The sequence below is a fragment of the Polyodon spathula genome, chromosome 10 (genome assembly GCF_017654505.1).
Source record: "Polyodon spathula isolate WHYD16114869_AA chromosome 10, ASM1765450v1, whole genome shotgun sequence".
Lineage (NCBI taxonomy): Eukaryota > Metazoa > Chordata > Actinopteri > Acipenseriformes > Polyodontidae > Polyodon > Polyodon spathula.
The window spans coordinates 14,836,571-14,855,961 of NC_054543.1; the positions used below are offsets into that span (position 1 = coordinate 14,836,571).

A 19,391-nucleotide genomic window follows, 5' to 3' on the forward strand; every position below is an offset into this window, starting at 1 on the left:
TCACTCAACACTCACAGAAATCTGTGCAGATTCAGCATAGCCCAGCGCAGCTTTGAAATGCTACTGCGGGAGGCTGGCTGCGGCTGTGAACCACAGAGACGATACAAAGATCACGAGTGACCTGTTAATCGTAATGCAAATAACCACTAAAACTACTGCTGCCACCTTGTTAGGGAGGCAAACATCATTTTATTATTATTCAATGAAGCCCTGAAGAGCCTTGTCAACGCTAATAAATAAATTAAATGAACAGTATTAATACCGTAATGTACCTAAACCGCGGTAAATCGAAAAACCGGTATACCGACCCATCCCTACACAGGACCTCCCTCACAGGACTTTTGCCAACTGGATGTTTGCTGGCACAAAACATAATTACAAGTGATGCCACACTAACCATTAATATCAGTTTGACTATGAGAGATCAGTTTTGTTGCCATTTTTTTTTCCTTTTTCAGTAAATAATAGAGTTGTACTTATCCTTACTTACTTTTATCACAAAATCTATGCTTGAGGTTGTACTTTGACAGCCTGTAAATAACTGAGAACTCGGTTGAAACGAAAACCAACAGACCCTGCAGCTCTCCAGGACCAGGGTTGGAGACCCCTGCTGTAAAGAGGTGAATGTTTCTTACTAGTTTTTCATGCTCTAACTGTATAAGGGTGACCAACCCTAGTCATGGAGAGCCACAATCCAGCAGATTGTATAGGTAACCCTTAATCATCAATTTCTAAAGACTCGAAAACATTTAAAGCAACTTGTTCAATTAAGTAATTTAGAGATAATTTGGAACACAAACCTGAACACCCTGCAGCTCTCGTGGACCACAGCTGACAACTCCTGATTAAACTGAACAAATTAACTTGCTAAATTGATCAGCAGCTTGCATAAACCTTGCACAACCTGCTAGATTGTGGCTCTCCAGGACCAGGGTTGGCTACCCCACCTCTAACATATCTCACTCTTGCCATTCATTTTGTCAGACAAGGCAATGTTTCAAGGAATGCTATGTATAAAGGTGATTTGTGAAACATGATCAGGCAGGATAGCATAAGGCAGGGTTTCCCAATTAAACCCTTAACTGAACTACTGATTAGCTTAATTATACCTTTTTAATTGTTTTCAGTTTTTAAATGGTTGGAGATTTTAAGTTAACTACACCATGTTATAAGTAACTTGAAATCGGCAACTTTTTAGGAGTTGAGAACAATTAAAAAAGTCTAATTAAGCACATTATTAGTTCAATAAAAGGTTTGATTATTATTATTATTATTATTATTATTATTATTATTATTATTATTATTATTATGTATTTCTTAGCAGACGTCCTTACCCAGGGCGACTTACAGTTGTATACAAAAAAAAAAAAAAAATACATATCAATAATTACAGTACAATTAAGAGCAAGATATAAAATACAATGACTTAGTCCTAATAGAGCAAATACAAAACACGCTTTGATATCGGGGCAGTTCAAGAGTAGGTAACAGTGTTGATAGTTACATCAGTGTTAGATACGAGTGCAGGTGAAATACAAAATACTACAGATTGGATTAAGTGCAGGATTAAATACAGTAACATAGGGAGCAGATAAGTACAAGTTAAAGACCACCAAAGGCAGAGTACTATATTGTCCAGAAGGGAAGAGTTGAGTTGAGTTGAGAATATATGCAACGCTTTGCCTTGTGATTTAGAACTTTTTCACTTAGCTCTTTTTGTTAAGCGCATTTTTTTTCTTTGAATAGATAGCTTGCTGTGTGGACATTTAGGAATTTATTTGCTGTTCAACAGCTACACAATTCAGAATTGCAGAGTCAGATTTACAATTATTTTAGGCATCAGATTTAAAAAATCTTACCAGATTCCAAGATAGACAGGTTCTGGATTTAGGAGGGTATCACATCATTCATTTCAATAGGGATTTGGTTGGACCCAAAAACCATGTAGGATTGTACAGAATGCCGGTTTGTAGAGGGGCTGGATTAGACAGGTTTCAGTACTTTCGATCACAGTACATCACATTTAGATCACATTTACCTTCAATGCATAAGAAAAAAATAAATTTAAAGTGACAGTTATAAATCTCTGTTTAATATATTCAATGGTCAAGCTTTTGTGTAAATGGCTGTTTACTCGTTTCAACCGAGTTCTCAGTTATTTACAGGCTGTCAAAGTACAACCTCAAGCATAGATTTTGTGATAAAAGTAAGGATAAGTACAACTCTTATTTACTGAAAAAGGAATAACAAAAATGGCAACAAAACTGATCTCTCATAATCAAACTGATATTAGTGGTTAGTGTGTCATCACTTGTAATTATGTTTTGTGCCAGCAAACATCCAGTTGGCAAGTCCTGTGAGGGAGGTCCTGTGTACCGGTTTTTTACATATTCAATGAAAAACTTTTCATTTGTGGGCTCCTGAGTGGCGCATCCAGAAAAGGTGCTCCACGTGGATGTGCCCTATAGCCTGGGGATCGCAGGTTTGAGTCCAGGCTATGTCACAACCGACCATGACCAAGAGCGCCTAGAGACAGCAGACAACTGGCCAAGTGCTGCCCGGGTAGGGAGGGCTTAGGTCGGCAGGGGAATCCACGGCTCACCACACATCAGCGACCCCTGTGGCCAATAGGGTGCCTGTTGTTCTGCAGTGGAGCCTCCAGATCTGTGTTGTTCTCCACCACTATAGGTCTGGTGGCCTCACTGTAGATCCACTGTGCAAAAAATGACAGATTGGCAGGAGCACATTTCAGATTTATAAAAAAAAAAAAACTTTTCTTTTTCACATACAGTATGTTCAGTTGTAGTGGTTTACAAATTATCAATATACTAATAATTATTTTAAAAGAATCCGTGCAAAATCCTGCTAAAACAGTACACTTTCAGATGAACATTTGGTAAAATAGATTGTCATTTAGACCCTTTACAGCCTTGTATAAAATAACACATACATTTTATAAATTCTTACTTCAACTTCAACAAATTGCCAGTACTAGTTTTCTTTAAAAGCAAGAAATGCACTTAAAACTCCTAGAGTAGTGTAGAATAGATCATTTGAAGAGATTTAAAAAATATTGAGCACCCTGAGTCTAGGGGAATTCCTCACAGATATCACTTGCTCTGAAATAAACTGCTAGCATGGAAACAGTCTGGGAAAAGGGTCAACAAGTCAAGAGAAAATCTCTTGAACTTAAATATATATTTGCCACAGCAAACACAAGGACGTTTATATTTTATTCCGGTGGGCAATCTTTTAAAGCATTCTCGTAGAATGTTGAGCCAAGTATAAACTACAACTTAAACCCGGCCAGTCATTTGTTTAACTTGATATTTCCTTGTAGGACCCAATTTTGGTGACGGAGCAAACCTCTAATGCTAGGGCAAAATGCATTTGCCTCTGAATTTGATAAGGTAATCGCTAGGGCTATCATTTTCTTAAAGGGAATGTCAGTTGCTTCTGATTTGCTTGCAGCTTCTGACTTCTACTCTTGCTTTATTGATCAGCACTAATGGAATTCAGCTCAAACTCCCTTCAAAATCACAACATGAAAGAGGAGGCGCAATCGTAAAGCACTTTGCCCTTTACGTTTGCATTTGACAGCTTTTCTTCAAAATTGTGCCAGTATAGTTTGAAATCCAATGGATCTGTCCTGCAATATCCTTTTCAACATAATCAAAATTGTCTTGATATTTATTCACGCACCCTGGGTCATTAATCATAAAATAAATTAAACCAAATGGATATCCCTGCATTACTTAGTGGAGCTTTGTATCAAACCAGAGATCTCTTCGGCTGAACATTATACTGTATCCTTGAGATATATTCACATAGCAGATTCCTCACACAACCATGCTGTTGCTGCTGCTGGTTTTCACTGTCCCAGGCGTGCTTAATATCATGGAGATTATAATAAAGCCCACGGATCCTAATTCATGAAGCTATTACAGGGATGGTTACAAAACAAATTACTTATTTAATGGCTTACATTGCTGTTAGTTTGAGATATAAAAAACATGTGCAATGTATTTCTAAAGATTTTGATCAATACAAGATAGATGCATTTCAAATACATTTTGGTTACAAAATTTGCTAAAATCGTAGGGGAGTATGGCACGAATACATAGTAAGATAGAAGTTAGAAACTTATGAGGCTAAACTAAAATGAAAGCACCACTATACCACTACCACTGCAGAACTACATCTTTAACCTAGTTAGCCTTTGAAAAATGGTTGCAGTAGGAATGGAAACAAGAACCACATCTAAAGGGGAGTTCACATAGTGCTACGTGTCCATTCCTTTTCAGACCTTAATCTCAAAACACAATGAACAGCAACTATCTTCCTTTCATACAAAATGAATGCCTCTACTGCAATTTTAGAACCCTACAAGAAAGTGGTACGAACTGTGCACTGTAACAAAAGCTTTGGCCCATTATGTTACATTTTCAGGCAAGTATTATTTGCAACCAAATGGGTTTCTTTTATATCCCTATTACACAAAGGTGTATTACTTGTATTTCATTCTGATCGAAGTTGACTTATAGGATTGTATAAGGTCTTCACCTAGTGTGGGCATCAGGGGAAATGTTGCTGAAACAATTCAAAATGACTTCTACAGAAGGGGTGACAAATGATTTCAACACAGTGATACTATGGGAGTAGATCAAAGCAAACTCAGATAATTCAAAATGCTGCAAATGCTTTAGTGTGTTAATGACACATACCTTACACAATATGAAAATATTATATTTACTGCTATTCAAACACGTACAAACTCCATACTACAGCATTTAAAAAGTTTTGCAAAAATATCTTAGGACAGAAAATCAGCAAAACATTTTCTATCTAGAATATTGGACAAAAAATATATATACCTCAATTTATATTGGGATGAAAAATGATCTCCACAAGATCAGTGAGGGGAAATAAATGGAAGTATGCTTATAAGGTAGTGTAGTAAAAAGTTGTCTCTACAGGCTTAGCCAGTGAAATTTACTTCTGTTGATCAGTGGACAAGCTCCCCAGACCAGACACTATCAACACCGCATGCTTTCCATTGGTACTGTACTAAATGTAGTGCCACAGAAGTGAATAGAAAAATCCCACTTACTGGAATGAGTCTACAGTATTCTTCCCTTCTCAATAGTAAGGTGAGTATTTGCTCACTGGTTAAAAAAATTATACACTGTAAAAATAATTTGCTTCCATTAACCATAATTGTTGTTCGTAGCTAGTCCATTGCAGGCAACTGAGGTTATGTGTTGTGACATTTTTGATTACAGTAGATTGCTTGTTCAGATTGTTTTGAAGGGCACAGTATTTGAACAACAGTTGCACCTGTCCAAAAATGTGCTGAAGATGTTTACTGAGATATTTTAGTCCCAGTCATTCAATCCTGTTTGAAGTTTCTGCCACCCAATCTGAGAACATACCCAATTCCCTTGGTAAATACTGTTCTTTCCCTACAACCACACCATCCTGTCTAGGAGAGATCCGTGATAATCTGTGTTTGAAAGAGATTTGTGCTTGTGTGAATTCTGCTGTTGTCTTCTTTATGGACGTTTGTGTTCCAATTCCAGAAAAGACAGACATTTTCCTATTCTGAAGTTGTATTTGCCTTGCAATGCTGTATATTGCACAACAAAGAAGCTAAAGTAATTTCAATTCATTGTACTTCCTTATTCTGGGTGACCTTTACAGGTTTAATCTCCTTCATAGTTTTTTTTTTTTTGTGCATCAAGATTAACCCATCTTAAATCAATTTTATATTGCCAAATTGCTACTCTGCCAAATCATTTTTGCAGAGCCCCTCCAAAAAAGGAATAATTTAAATTAAACTGCATCTTATAATTGTGTCCAAAGCTATTTATTTCCAATACCTATTCCAACTCATTTTAAAGGATATACAAAGCTTTGAATGGGTGAGGACAACAGCCAGATACATTTGGCTTTAGACTACAGTACTGTAATATCACTTCTAGCAAAAAAAAACAAAAAAAACAACAAGATTTAAACTTTTTCTTGGCAGACACAAAACAAGCCAAATGGACCATGCACTTTTAAGAAAGGAGGGAGAAAAGAGCACAGTCTAATTGTTAAAGCAACTTATGAGTCAAATCTCTTTTTGCTTTTTTTTTTTTTCAAATGTTAAAGCTGTCAAAAAAACCAAAACAGCTCTGTCAAGGGCTGACTAAATAAAATAATTTCTTTGTGCTTTTCTAGCATGGTTGCTTGACATCTTTTTGTATTATTTTGAAAACTATCTTCAAAGGTAAGATATAGCAAAGAAGGTTCTACCTGGGATCCAGACGGCATCATTCTCTCCACTTGCTCCTGCTTCGTCTTCCTTTGTGCTAATTTTGACGTGTCTTTTGGGTCTCTTCCATTTGCACTTGGATGGCTGCTGAAAGAGAAGTACAGTTAATTTATTGAAAAATGGGAAGTCTTTTCTTTGAGGCTTTATCCTAATGATACAGACATTCATTATCTTATTCAACCATGTTTTCTGTTAGTGGATACTTTCTGGTTTGATGTTTGGAACAAGCTTGTTTAAACTTGGATTAGTTCCCACACTTTTTGTACATTATAAATTATCAATATACTATAAATATTTTTAAAAATCAGTGCAAAATCCTGACAAAACAGTACACTTTCTGTAGCTTTAAAACATTGCCTTTTTAAAGTAACTGTAAATACAGCTGCATCATGATCTTTAAACTACATCAAGGAAATACATTTTTCCAAAATACTAGTTTCAAGAAATACTGCAAGTGGTTGTGTATGCAAATAGATTTCCAATATATTTCCAATTAAACTTCATAGTCAATCAATATGCAAATATATTTGTTAAAATACTTTCACTGTTCTCGGATGTTTGTGCTTGAAGAGTATAAATATACAAAAAATATGGAAGCTACTGCCGTGGTTCCAGGAATAGACAATTCTCCTAAATGGACTCGCAGTCAGATCTAATGGAGTAAAAAAAAACAAAAAACTAGGAAAGCAAAATACTCTTGAGCAAATAGAAAGAAAAATAAGTCAAAAGGATTATTTACTATGTCCACCTATTTAATATTCTTTCATATGAGTTCTGGATCAGCCTTTATAGCACTTTCTATTTCTTAAATTAAAAGAAAACTGCAGTAAAATCCTTTATCAAACCAAATTCACTGGCTATGCAGTGACCCTACAATGGAGTGGTTCTGTACTGAGAGACAATTAAAGCTTAAGAACTGTAGAATCAGATGATGTATTGGTTTACTGGTACAAATGTGCTAGAAATGACACAACAAATAGTATGATATACAGTGGTAATCCATTGCAGTACATATCAATACCATATGCAATATGTGTGTTTCCATTGCAGGTAATGGAAAGGGTCTTGTGGTCTTTTTTTATAGTTTTATAGACAATAATATTACTGCATACAAAGATTTCAGTGATAGCAAAGGAAATTGCTCCACTTTCAATTTGACCTGCTTTTTATCAGATTGAAAAGTTTATCAGAGGGATGAGACCATGATAGAAGCTTGAAGACCCAGATTCCTGATGATGCAGGTTCTACTGTGATACTATAATGTTGCACATCTCTTTAAAAGGATTACAATTGCCAAAATTGCAATTTGAGTTCAAACCTATTGGTCTGTTCATTGTTGAACATCTTGTAACAGGAAAAATACCAATACCGCCTGAGATGTTTGTTTAAGAAATATTGTAAAGTAAAACCCAGAAAAATAAATGACAGAGAACTTGACAGATTCCACACACTCTTTGGATGGAAATGACATGACACCGTAACTTTAAAAAATAATTCTACTGCACCAGTAGAAATATTTGGAATAGAAAGCCACTATGCTAGGTAAAGAACACATCAACATTATATAATGTATAATACTGTCCAAAATGTAATGTTATTAAAATATCATGGGATTCTACTTGCTGGTAATTAGAAGCAATTATATTTCCAAGTCATCCTTAATTAAAAACCAAATTAAATTTCTACTGAATCTCTTTCTAGGTTTCAGAATTCTGATTATGTCAAAGTCAACTGTCAAAATCAACCTGCCTTAACTGAAAATAAGTCTTTCTTAAATACTGCTTTACAGAAACTACTGTAATGTTAGATGATTATTGAGATTGTGGTATATTGAGTGCACTCAATAGCAAATATAGCAGTGTGACAGAAATACAATGAATCTTTGTTGTAAATCTCCCTCCTGACCTGTGACGGTGCTAGGCAGTGAGAACAGAGTTCCCTGGTGGGTTGGCCTGACAGTTTTTTCCCAGGGTCGGGAAGTCATTCAGTCTGGAAGGAGGACGAGACTCTTTTGCAAGAAGTATTGACCCGGAAGGGAAACGATGTAGCAGCTGTGGATTGTAAAGACAGCTGCACTTGTTTATCAAGGGGTCATGCGTGACAGCATAAAAGGAGATGGAGAATCGTAATCTGTTCCTTCGCTTGGTTTTGTTATTTGAGTCTAGAAGGACAGTGAGAGCCCCAGTGAAAACTGAAGTTGCATTTGTGAGTGTTTTGTATGTTTGTGTTGTTAATAATTGTCTTGTTTGTTATCCACCAGACGGCTAACACGTATCTGGAGCTGTCACCTTGGGCCAGCACAAAGCCGGAACAGCGCTACACTACAGCCACAAAAATAACCTGTTATCACCCATCACGAGCACTACTGCACGCACCCAGGACTAATGACGATGTTCAGTATTATTGCGGGGCAGATAAAGTGTGTTTATTATTTGGGCTGCAACCCGTTATTATTACCTCTGTGCACTACACATTGTTGTGTATTGCTGGAGTTTATTGTTTGGTCACCAGACCTGAATTAAAAATAAATAAAATCCCCTTTCCAAATCGGATTACAGTTTCTGTCAGTTTTGTTCCTGCAATGCATCACCTCTGCACCTGTATCCACTCAGCAACCTTGTCACAAGGAGGTTATGCAATTATAACCCTATTTCCACCTTCACAATAATACATAAACTGTCACATTATTTGATGACAGATGAAGTCCTTATAAAGTATCAACACAGTTCTCGCACACAAATAGCAGCCCCTAGAAAAGTCCACTATGGTAAATGAATTGTTCTATTTATTTTATTTATTTTTTCCAGGGGTATAACATAAGGGGAATGGAAGCTCTAATAGAATGGTTTGTAAACATGAAGTAAAATCTGAAAAAGCACGTAAGCTGTACGATTAAGCCCAGGTTATAAAACAACCTAGCACTAAACAGCTAATTTTACTAGGTAGCACCTGTACTGGAACTTGATTGATAGAATCGTGGAATAAAGCTGTGTATTTCTCAAAGTGTGTGCATTAGCTATGTATCGAATGAAGACAATATCTCAAGATATAGCGCCTACAGACAAAACCTTAAAAAGTCACATGACCTCAATGGTAGTCATTTCATGACAGAGGTCAAGGTTGTGATTACCAACTTAATTTAGCAAGCAGTGTTTATATAATCATTTAAATAGAGTCAGTAACTCAAATGGTCTCTGAGATTTGAGGCTTCGACTGTTTAATGGCATTTTTTTTCTTGTACAATACCCGCAACAAAACTTGATCTACAGAATCATAGAATGATAATATCTCAAAGCATTACGTCAAATTGAGGGCTATTTTTTGATAATGCTTAACATTGAAAATATGAAGTCTCAATGGTATATGAATTATTATCAGTTAAAACAGTGACAACGCTGCTAAAGAGGATGCTAAGTTACTACACCTTATCACAGATCTCTGTGCCAGTGTTTTACCATCATTTACTCTGTTTTTACTAGGCTGGTATAAACTTTGCTATATGCCAGGCTGCATGATACGGTATCTGTGTCTTGTTGATGTAAGCTGATTTTACAAAGTACATGTGACAGAAATACAATGAGTTCTGATTGTAATTCTCCTTCTCGACCTATGAGGGTGCTAAATAGCGAAAGGAGAAGTTTCTGGATGAGCTGGCCTGACAGTTTGTTTCCGAGGTCGGGAAGTTGGTCAGCCTGGATGGAAGCGAGACTCTGTTGTAGGAACGTATTGACCCGGAAGGTAAACGAGGTAGCAGCTGCAAGCTATAGAGGCAGCTGGAATCGTTTACCAAGGGATCATGCGGGGTAGCATAAAAGGGGCCAGAGAAACGCTAATCTTTATCTTCACTTGGTTTGTGTGCATAAACCTGGAAGGACTGACAGCCGCAGTAGTAACTGCCTGAGAAGAATATTCGTGAGTGTTTTTTTGTTGTACGTGTTGTTAGTAATTGTCTTGTTTGTTGAATCACCAGACGGCTAAACACGTTCCAGAGCTGTCGCTTTTTGGCCAGCACAAGCTGGAACTGCACTGCACGAACTGTCACAAAAAAACCTGTTATCACCCACCACGAGCACTAATACACAGACCCTGGACTGGTTACCATGTTTTAGTATTGTGGGGCGGATAACACTTATTGTTTGAGACTGTAAACCTGTTTGTTTGGCTCCGCGCATTACACATTGTTGTGTATTGGCGGAGCGTTTTCTTTTTGGTCACCAGACCCAGAATATAATTAAAAACCCCTTTTCCTACCGGATTACAATTGTTTGTGATTTCTTCTGCACTGCATCACCTCTACACCTGTTCACAATCACCAGCCACTTTGCCACAGTAGGCCATAAAAAAAGCTTTTTAGTAGGTGCTTAAAAAAAAGAAAAACTAGAAGTTATTTTAAAAAATGCCAACCTCGCATCCTAAGCTTTGATAAGAAAATGTTCTTGTACTTTTCTTCATCTTGAAGCGTCATTGGGAACAAAATGCATGCAATAAATATTCTTTGTCTTAGAAATATTTTAAAGTCAGAGAACTAGTTGCATGACCTTTGATATGAGCATTACAGTTGTAACCCCTAAATCATTAAAGAAAATGGATTGGTTCAGTTGCAGAGGAAATTAAATGTCATCTAGGTTTGCATGTTTGCAAACTCTTGCATTTGAATTACAAGAACTTAAACCCCCCCCAAAAAAAAAAAAAAAAAACAAGAACAAATATGTATACATCATATTGTGAAATATTTTAAATATGCTTTACGGAGGTAAACTGACATCTATAAACTAATGCAAAAAACCTTGGTGAAGGTACATTCTTAAATATATTGGGAAATGAGCTGAATTACAATTAAAAACATATTGTGACGCTTTTACCCATCTACCCCGTGAGTTGCATTTGTATAATAAAAATCAATAAACAAAAGACTAGATTAATTTCAGAGGATTTCCATATAAATATCTCATTATAATTTGATTGTATAAATGAATATCTCAGAAACATATGTGTGCAAGCCCCAAATTGTGCACACATTTATATTGGTAATATATATATATATATATATATATATATATAATATATATATATATATATATATATATATAATATTATATATAATTACTAATACTGATTTGCTGCATCTTTCATCTCACAGTTATCTTGCCAAAACCAATAACATTTATTTTGAATCCATTTTAGAATTTGTTAATTCATCTTGTGTAATGTGTTGTGTTTGTCAGCATACTTTCATAACAGAGCTGCATCTGGCATCAGTCAGAGAAGTGCCTGCTACGACTGTAAATCATCTAAGACACTGGCCTTGCACTCAAGAGACTTGATTACAATTTTTTTTTTCATAACTTATATTTTTTTGCCTATTTAATAACCCATTATGTAACTGAAAATCCCTTTTCAACCAGTGAGGTCGTTTTATGAAATGAAAAAAACATAACAATGTCAGATATGCAATCAAAAGCGAGCAGAGGGTGGCCTGCCTACTAGTTAATTACACAGAATGCATTCCAACAGCTTCCTATCATGAGTTTTAAAAACGCTGTCTTTAAAAAAAAAAAAAAAAAAAACTTGTTACTTTCATGCAGATTGGTATTAGCATAGAGGTGATTCAAAAACAACTTTGAGAATGCAAATTGTGGCTTTGATACAGAAAACTTAGCTGACCTGATTTCTGAAGGTGATTGTACGTTGCTTTCAATAGGAGAAATCTGGGACTGTAAAAATGTGGCATTAAATGTAAATACTGTGAATGTATGATTAATGAAGTTAGCAAGCGGTTTGCAATTCTAGCTCACTATAATCCAGCTTGCTATTCCAGCCTGCAGTTCACAGTTCGCTATTCCAGCTTGCTATTCATTTTTTTGTTTGTTTGTTTTTTGCTTTTTTGACCTACTTCCTGATCAGTTTGCTATTCGTTTTTTTCCAGCTTTCTATTCATTTCTTCAGTTTGCTATTCATTTTTCCAGCTTTCTATTCATTTTCCAGCTTGCTATTCGTTTCTCCAGCTTGCTATTCGTTTTTCCAGTTTGCTATTCATTTTTCCAGCTTGCTATTCATTTTTCCAGCTTGCTATTCGTTTCTTAAGCTTGCTATTCGTTTCTCCAGCTGACTATTCATTTTTCCAGCTTGCTTTTCATTTTACCAGCCACCTACAGGGGCACTGCAGCAATAGAAATTGAATTGCGAACTGGCATTTTGGATCTATTTCTCGACTACCTAGGATCACCAAAATTTATAGGTGGGATGTATTCGACATTGCCTACGATTCGGTACCATTCATACTGGTGTGCCACTTATAGGGGTGCTGCAGCAAATAGTTAACTGAATAGTTAACTGGCCTTTTTGATTATATGTTTATTTTGTAGAGCACAAGGAGGTTAAGTGAAATGGGACCGTATTCACAAAGGGTTTAACACAAATTCACTATTACCGATAAAATACAAATGAACGTTAAAATGCAATAAGTCACAGTGCTTATGATTTATTTTACAGATGCTGTGTATGGGTTAGCCATTCTTCATAAATGTTGTGGCTCATGTGGACATGTATAGCCTTCAGAAAATAATAATGCTAATAATGCTAACACAGAGGGGGCCCTGATGGTTACAAGCCTTTTCTTTAACCACTGGACCACACAGCCTCTTATTATGTCTTTGTATTCAATTACATAACAGATTGTGACTAAAAAATTGCCTAATGTTATCTGTTACATTCATGGAATCAGTATATTACATAGGTGGGGCAGGGAGGATAGAGCCATGGGAGCTACACTACAAACTACACATCAAACAACAAAGTACAACCAAATTGTTACCGATGTTCACAAACTGAAATGCCTATATTTAAATGCAAGAAGCACTAGAAATATTATTTTTAGAATCAGAAGCCATAGTCAACTATGACATCAATTATGAATCAATATGGTTTAAATTAAATGAAATAAAATTTAAAGGTTTAATAGTGGTGTGTTTTAGGCTCCCAAGTTCTGATGACACACTAAACGAAATAATAATCTTTATAGAGCACCTTTCATAATGGACCACCACAAAGCACTTTATAGAAATAGGCCATGAACTGTGCATTACATGCAGAGTTACTTACAATAGGACATCTGCAGGATGGAGCCTAAGGAGATTAAGTGACTTGCTAAGGGTCCAAAGTGAGTCAGTCAGTGGTACAGGTGGGATATGAACCAGGGATGTTCTGGTTACAAGCCCTGCACTTTAACCACTGGACCACACTGCTTTCTTTTTTTCTTTTTTTTTTTAAATCCAAGCATCAAAAAAATAAGTAAAGAAGAGGACACCCTAATTATGGGAGACTAACTTCCCAAACATAAACTGGACCCATGTGACCTCTGACAACAGTTCAGAAATGGGAATGATAGAGTTAGTGCAAGAATGTTTCTTATCACAAATGGTGAATGCCCCCTAGCTACAATTCGTGTCTAGATTTGGTATTAACAAATAATGAAGCAAGGATACACGATTTACAGGTAATTGAACCACTAGGAATAAGTGACCATAATATAATAAAGTTTGTGGCAAATAAATCAAGGGCAGTACATAAATCAAAGACAATGGTATACAATTTCAGGAGAGCAGATTATAAAGGAATGCAACAGGAGCTTCTAAACAGAGACTGGGACAGAATCCTAATAGATAATGAAGCTGAAAACAATTGAATTACATGTAGAGATATAATGTTGGAAATGCAGGATACATTTATCCCATAAATGAGAAAAGGTAAACTTATGGAAAATTAACCACAATGGGTAAATCGATCTATTAAGCTGGGTATTATTAAATAAAATTATCTTTCTAGTAAATCAAAGGGAACAGCTTCACAAACAGAATACAAAGAGCCCTGTAGAGACCTTAAAAAGCAGACTAGGAGAGTGAAAAGGGAATTAGAGAGACAAGTGGCGTCAGATAGTAAACTTAATCGAAAAGGGTTTTTTCAATATGTTAATGCTAAAGAAAGAAGTGAGTAGTTTACGTGACAGCAGTGTTAATTTAGTGACTAAAGACTACGAAACTGCCTATTTGCTTAATCAATACTTTGTACAAGTATTTACAAAGGACGATTTATACAATATACCAAGGTTTACAGAATGTATATAAACATCATTACCAGAGTTTGTTATAGAAGAGAATGAAGCACTAAGGGAGCTAGCAGCACTTAAAATAAACAAATCTTCAGGGACCGGTTGATCCTGTCCAGGAGTCCTTAGGGAAACATATATATATGCCAAAGATTTATGCCAAAGCTGCCCGATTCCAGCCTTGCTGAAGCACCCCCAGATCATCACTGATCCTCCACCACATTTCACAGTGGGTGTGAGACATTGTGGCTTGTAGGCCTCTCCAGGTCTCCACCTAACCATTAGACGACCAGGTGTTGGGCAAAGCTGAAAATTGGACTCATCTGGGGGTGCTTCAGCAAAGCTGGAATCGGGCAGATTTGTCTTTGTGAAGGGTGCAGGAATCAAGCCAAGTACAAGGTTGTCCTGGAAGAAAACTTGCTTCCTTCTGCTCTGACAATGTTCCCCAACTCTGAGGATTGGTTTATCCAGCAGGACAATGCTCCAGCCCACACAGCCAGGTCAACCAAGGTGTGGATGGAGGACCACCAGATCAAGACCCTGTCATGGCCAGCCCAATCTCCAGACATGAACCCCATTGAAAACCTCTGGAATGTGATCAAGAATGGATGGTCACAAGCCATCAAACAAAGCCGAGCTGCTTGAATTTTTGCGCCAGGAGTGGCATAAAGTCACCCAACATCAATGTGAAAGACTGGTGGAGAGCATGCCAAGACGCATGAAAGCTGTGCTTGAAAATCATGGTTATTCCACCAAATATTGATTTCTGGACTCTTCCTAAGTTAAAACATTAGTATTGTGTTGTTTAAAATTGAATATGAACTTATTTTCTTTGCATTATTCGAGGTCTGACAACACTGCATCTTTTTTGTTATTTTGACCATTTGTCATTTTCTGCAAATAAATGCTCTAAATGACAATATTTTTATTTGGAATTTGGGAGAAATGTTGTCAGTAGTTTATAGAATAAAACAAAAATGTTCATTTTACCCAAACACATACCTATAAATAGTAAAACCAGAGAAACTGATACTTTTGCAGTGGTCTCTTAATTTTTTCCAGAGCTGTATATATAAATAGAGAACCGATTTTTTAAACCAATATATGTTCAATAAATCTATAACTAAAGGAGCCATCCCACTGGACTTGAAAATTGGCAATGCTGTTTATATATTTAAAAAGGGAGACAAATTTGACTACAGACCTATAAATTTAACATCAATCATATGTACAATCATGGAAACTATAATAAGTATAATTATAATAAGGACCAAAACAAATTAACTAATTTACTAGATTTCTAGATTTCTTTCAGGAGGTGACTACTAGAGTGGTCAAGGATAGTGCCTATAACATAATCTACTTAAATTTTCAAAAACATTTCATAAAGTACAGCACAAAAGGTTATATCTAAAGATTAAAGCAGTCAGAATAAATGGTAACGTAGCAGTATGGATTCATAACTGGTTACAATAACATAACAAGTGGGGCACCACAGAGTATTGGCATCATTGATATTCTTTTTATTTTTATTTTTTATAAATTTAGTCGTCGTCAATTTTTTACCCCGGTTTTCTCCCCAATTTAGTATGCCCAATTATTGTCTTATCCTCGGCTCACCACTCGCAACCCCCCTGCCGACTCGGGGAACGGCGGCTAGAGCACGTCCTCTGAAACGTTTTAAAAATTTTTCGCACTGTAGATCCACAGTGATGCCACCAGATCTATAGTGCCGGAGGAAAACACAGATCTGGTGGCTACACTGCAGAACCACAGGTGCCCAATTAGCCACAGGGGTTGCTGATGCATGGTGAGCCATGGATTCCCCTGCCAACCTAAGCCCTCCCTACCCGACAGCGCTCGGCCAATTGTGCGCTGCCCCACCTAGGAACTCCTGGTCACGGTCAGCTGGATTTGAATTTGTGATCTCCAGGCTATAGGGTACAAATTGCATTCTGCTGGATGAGCCACTCGGGAGCCCTGACCATTGCTATTCTTAATATACTGTAAAACCATGTGAGAATGTACGTTTATATTTGTGTTAATTGTTTAATTATTAGTTATCCCCTGCGCCTGATGTTTATTGTAAATTAGAACCAGGTGCAGGGTATTTAAAGAGAGCAGCCAATCGGTTCGGGGCTGCTGTGTAAAGAGCCCGTCTGGGTAAGTGTGTGCGCCCGGACGCAGAAAAACTAAGTACAGTCTTGTGTTAGTGTTTTATTACATGTAAACGTCTTAGCCGTCCTGTGTGATAGTCAGGGACCTATTAGTGTGTAGTCAGTGCTCCAAAACGGAGTTTGGTTTTGTTTCTGTTTTGTTGTGTATTTTGTTTTTGTGTTTATTAAAAATAGCACGCAAGTCCATCAAAAACTTTCATTTCTGTGTCCTGGGTCCTGCTTAAAAGGGGCAACGAATGGTGTGAGTTGCAATCATTTTACACTAAATAAATGACTTGGACCAAGACATAAACTATTCAAATTTGCAGACCAGATGACACAAAACTTGGAGGTGTAGCCAACTTCCAATCAGCAACTTTAACAATACAAACAGATTTAGAAAAGATTCAAGCTTGGGCTGACACATGGCAGATGAAATTTAATGTGAACTAATGCAAAGTCTTGCACATAGGGCGCAAAATCATTAGAGACAATGAACAGTAACAAAATAGAGGAGGCTATGTGTGAAGAGGCTATGTATTCAGTTAGCTATTCGCTGCAACACCCCTATAGGTGGTACACCAATATGAATGGTACCAAATCGTAGGTCACCTCGATTACATCTCACATATAAAGTTTGGCGGTCCTAGGTGGTCGGAAAGTAGGTCCAAAAAGCGAGAAAGCTATTCAGTTCACTATTCAATGCCGCGTCCCTATAGGTGGCACAGCAATGAATAGCAAACTAGAGATACTACTCGGGGCAGGGGTGAACCAGCTTGTGATTCCTGAAAGCAGACAGAGAGCCTTCCCACTGACTGTCTGGTTTGGAAACGGCAGTACGAGCTGTCAGTAGCTGATCAGGGGGCTGCAAGGTCTGCAGCAGCAGTGACAGACAAGTTACCAGATGAGATAGACTGGAGTTAGTAAGAGGTGAGCGCTCATCATTTCCACAATAATTGTAAACTTAAGCAAAATCAAGTCTTCCTAATATTTGCATCATAGATTAATTTTTACTGTGCGCTATATCCTAGTAAAAGGCAGATATCATCTCGTTAAATTTTGCTAGAAAGTGAAGACAGGCCAGTGAGTAAAGTTAGATGTGTTGGATTTTCGACCCACCCCTTCAATTTTTAATTTTTTTTTTTTTTTACTGTTTTCAGAAATTGGAAAACTGAAAATATTGTTTGTTCTTTTATTTTTCAGTTTTTTTTTTCATCTACAGTTTAAAACTTGAAAAAAATGCAAACATCAAATCATGGGAAAATGTTAGGTAACAGCGATGGCACTGAGTGGCCGCCTAAACGGTGGCGGGAGTACCACAGGGGGCACTGTGTCGTCTCTGCTGTAGGCCACCCTGGTGGTTGACATACGCCACCACTGTTGTTCATCCGGCTTGGAGGAAAAGGTGGAGAGCAAGGGAGACCACCTGCAACTCCAGCAGGGACATCCAGTGGTCCGACGAGGATCCGCGGATTCCTCTGCCTTCCCAGGCCGCCTGTCACTACTGTCATCACCACTTGGCAGTTTAACAATACTCCCATCCGCACACCTTCGCGCAGGTGAGAGGTCGTCCTCCTCCAGCGTAAGAGACAGCGACAGGCAGTCGAGCACGTATGAGACAGCGACAGGCGTCTATTGTGCTTGGGTTGGAGGTGACAAGGAGAGCCACTCTTGGATAGCTCCTACTCTGTTGTCTGACAGGTATGCACACATCATACTGGAGTTCAGCCAGAGCCCCATGTACATTGTGCACTGCACCGGTGTAAGCCGACTCTTTGCATCACTGATGTTGAGGCCCAGCCTCACCAGATGCTCTCTCACGACCATTGTGTGGGCCACTGCTCCCTCTCGTAACTGGGAACAGATCAACCAGTCATCAAGATTTAGATCAGAGTTTAGTACTCTGATCCCATGTAGTGTCAAGGGGGCCAGAATAGCATCCACACACTTTGAAAATGTATGAGGAGCTAGGGCGAGGCCGAAATGCAGCACAGTGAACTTGTAAACACTTCCCTGAAAGGTGAAGTGGAGAACGTGAAAATATGCGTCCCGTAAGTCCATGGTTGTGAACCCGGCCGGACTGACTGGAGACACGCTGAGTCAGCATCTGGAACCTCCTTTCTTTTAAGAACAGGTCTAGGATGGGGTGTAAGCCACCATATTTTTTGGGAACCAGAAAGTACCTTGAGTAGTACCCCTCTCCGTGGGAGGTAGGGTCTATGAGGCGAATGGCTCGCTTGCACAGCAAGGTGGCCACTTCATTCTGAAGTACTGAGGCCTGGAGAGGATCCGTCATGAAAGTGTTCGTGATTCCTCGAAAGGGAGGAGGTCCCAAGCAGAGCTGAAGCGCGTAACCGTTGTACGCGGTAGCAATCACCCAGGTGTTCGAGGTGCAAGCGAGCCAATAATGCAGCTGGTGTGCCGAGAAGGGGGTCTGAGGCCGCAAGCCTTCAGGGGTCCTGCTGGGGTTGTGGCGGGTCAGTCTGGGGCGGCTGTCTAGGGTGGTGGCCCTGGAACTGCTTGGGATGTGCCCCCTCCCTTTTACCTAATTAAACACCTGGCAGTTCTGATAACCAAATGTGAATTAGTTAGCACCACAGATTATGCGTAAAAATACTGCCAAACTACTTTGAAGAACAAAAAATGCAATTAAATGTATTAGTGTAGATAGAACTACAAAGGATTTTTTTTTTTCTTTTTGACAAGGGGCTGTAGAACATGCATTAAAAAGGTTACCTCATTATACAGCATTTCACAGAAACAAAGGCCATCCAAGGGTATGAAATATCAGCTTGGCAAAACAACTAAGGAGTGG

The 19,391-nt window shown here is 37.9% G+C and overlaps 1 protein-coding gene across 5 annotated transcripts in view; it reads right to left on the bottom strand.

Moving 5' to 3' along the window:
- The window catches only part of LOC121322044 (protocadherin-15-like), a 334,822-nt gene that overhangs the window by 252,285 nt on the left and 63,146 nt on the right, over window positions 1–19,391 (bottom strand). For 4 of the 5 annotated variants that reach the window (XM_041261506.1, XM_041261503.1, XM_041261505.1 and 1 more), the window contains exon 2: window positions 6,298–6,403. The gene's annotated coding sequence lies outside the window, so the exon portion shown is untranslated. The remainder of the gene's footprint in view (window positions 1–6,297; window positions 6,404–19,391) is intronic. The other variant, XM_041261501.1, reaches the window with a different exon arrangement.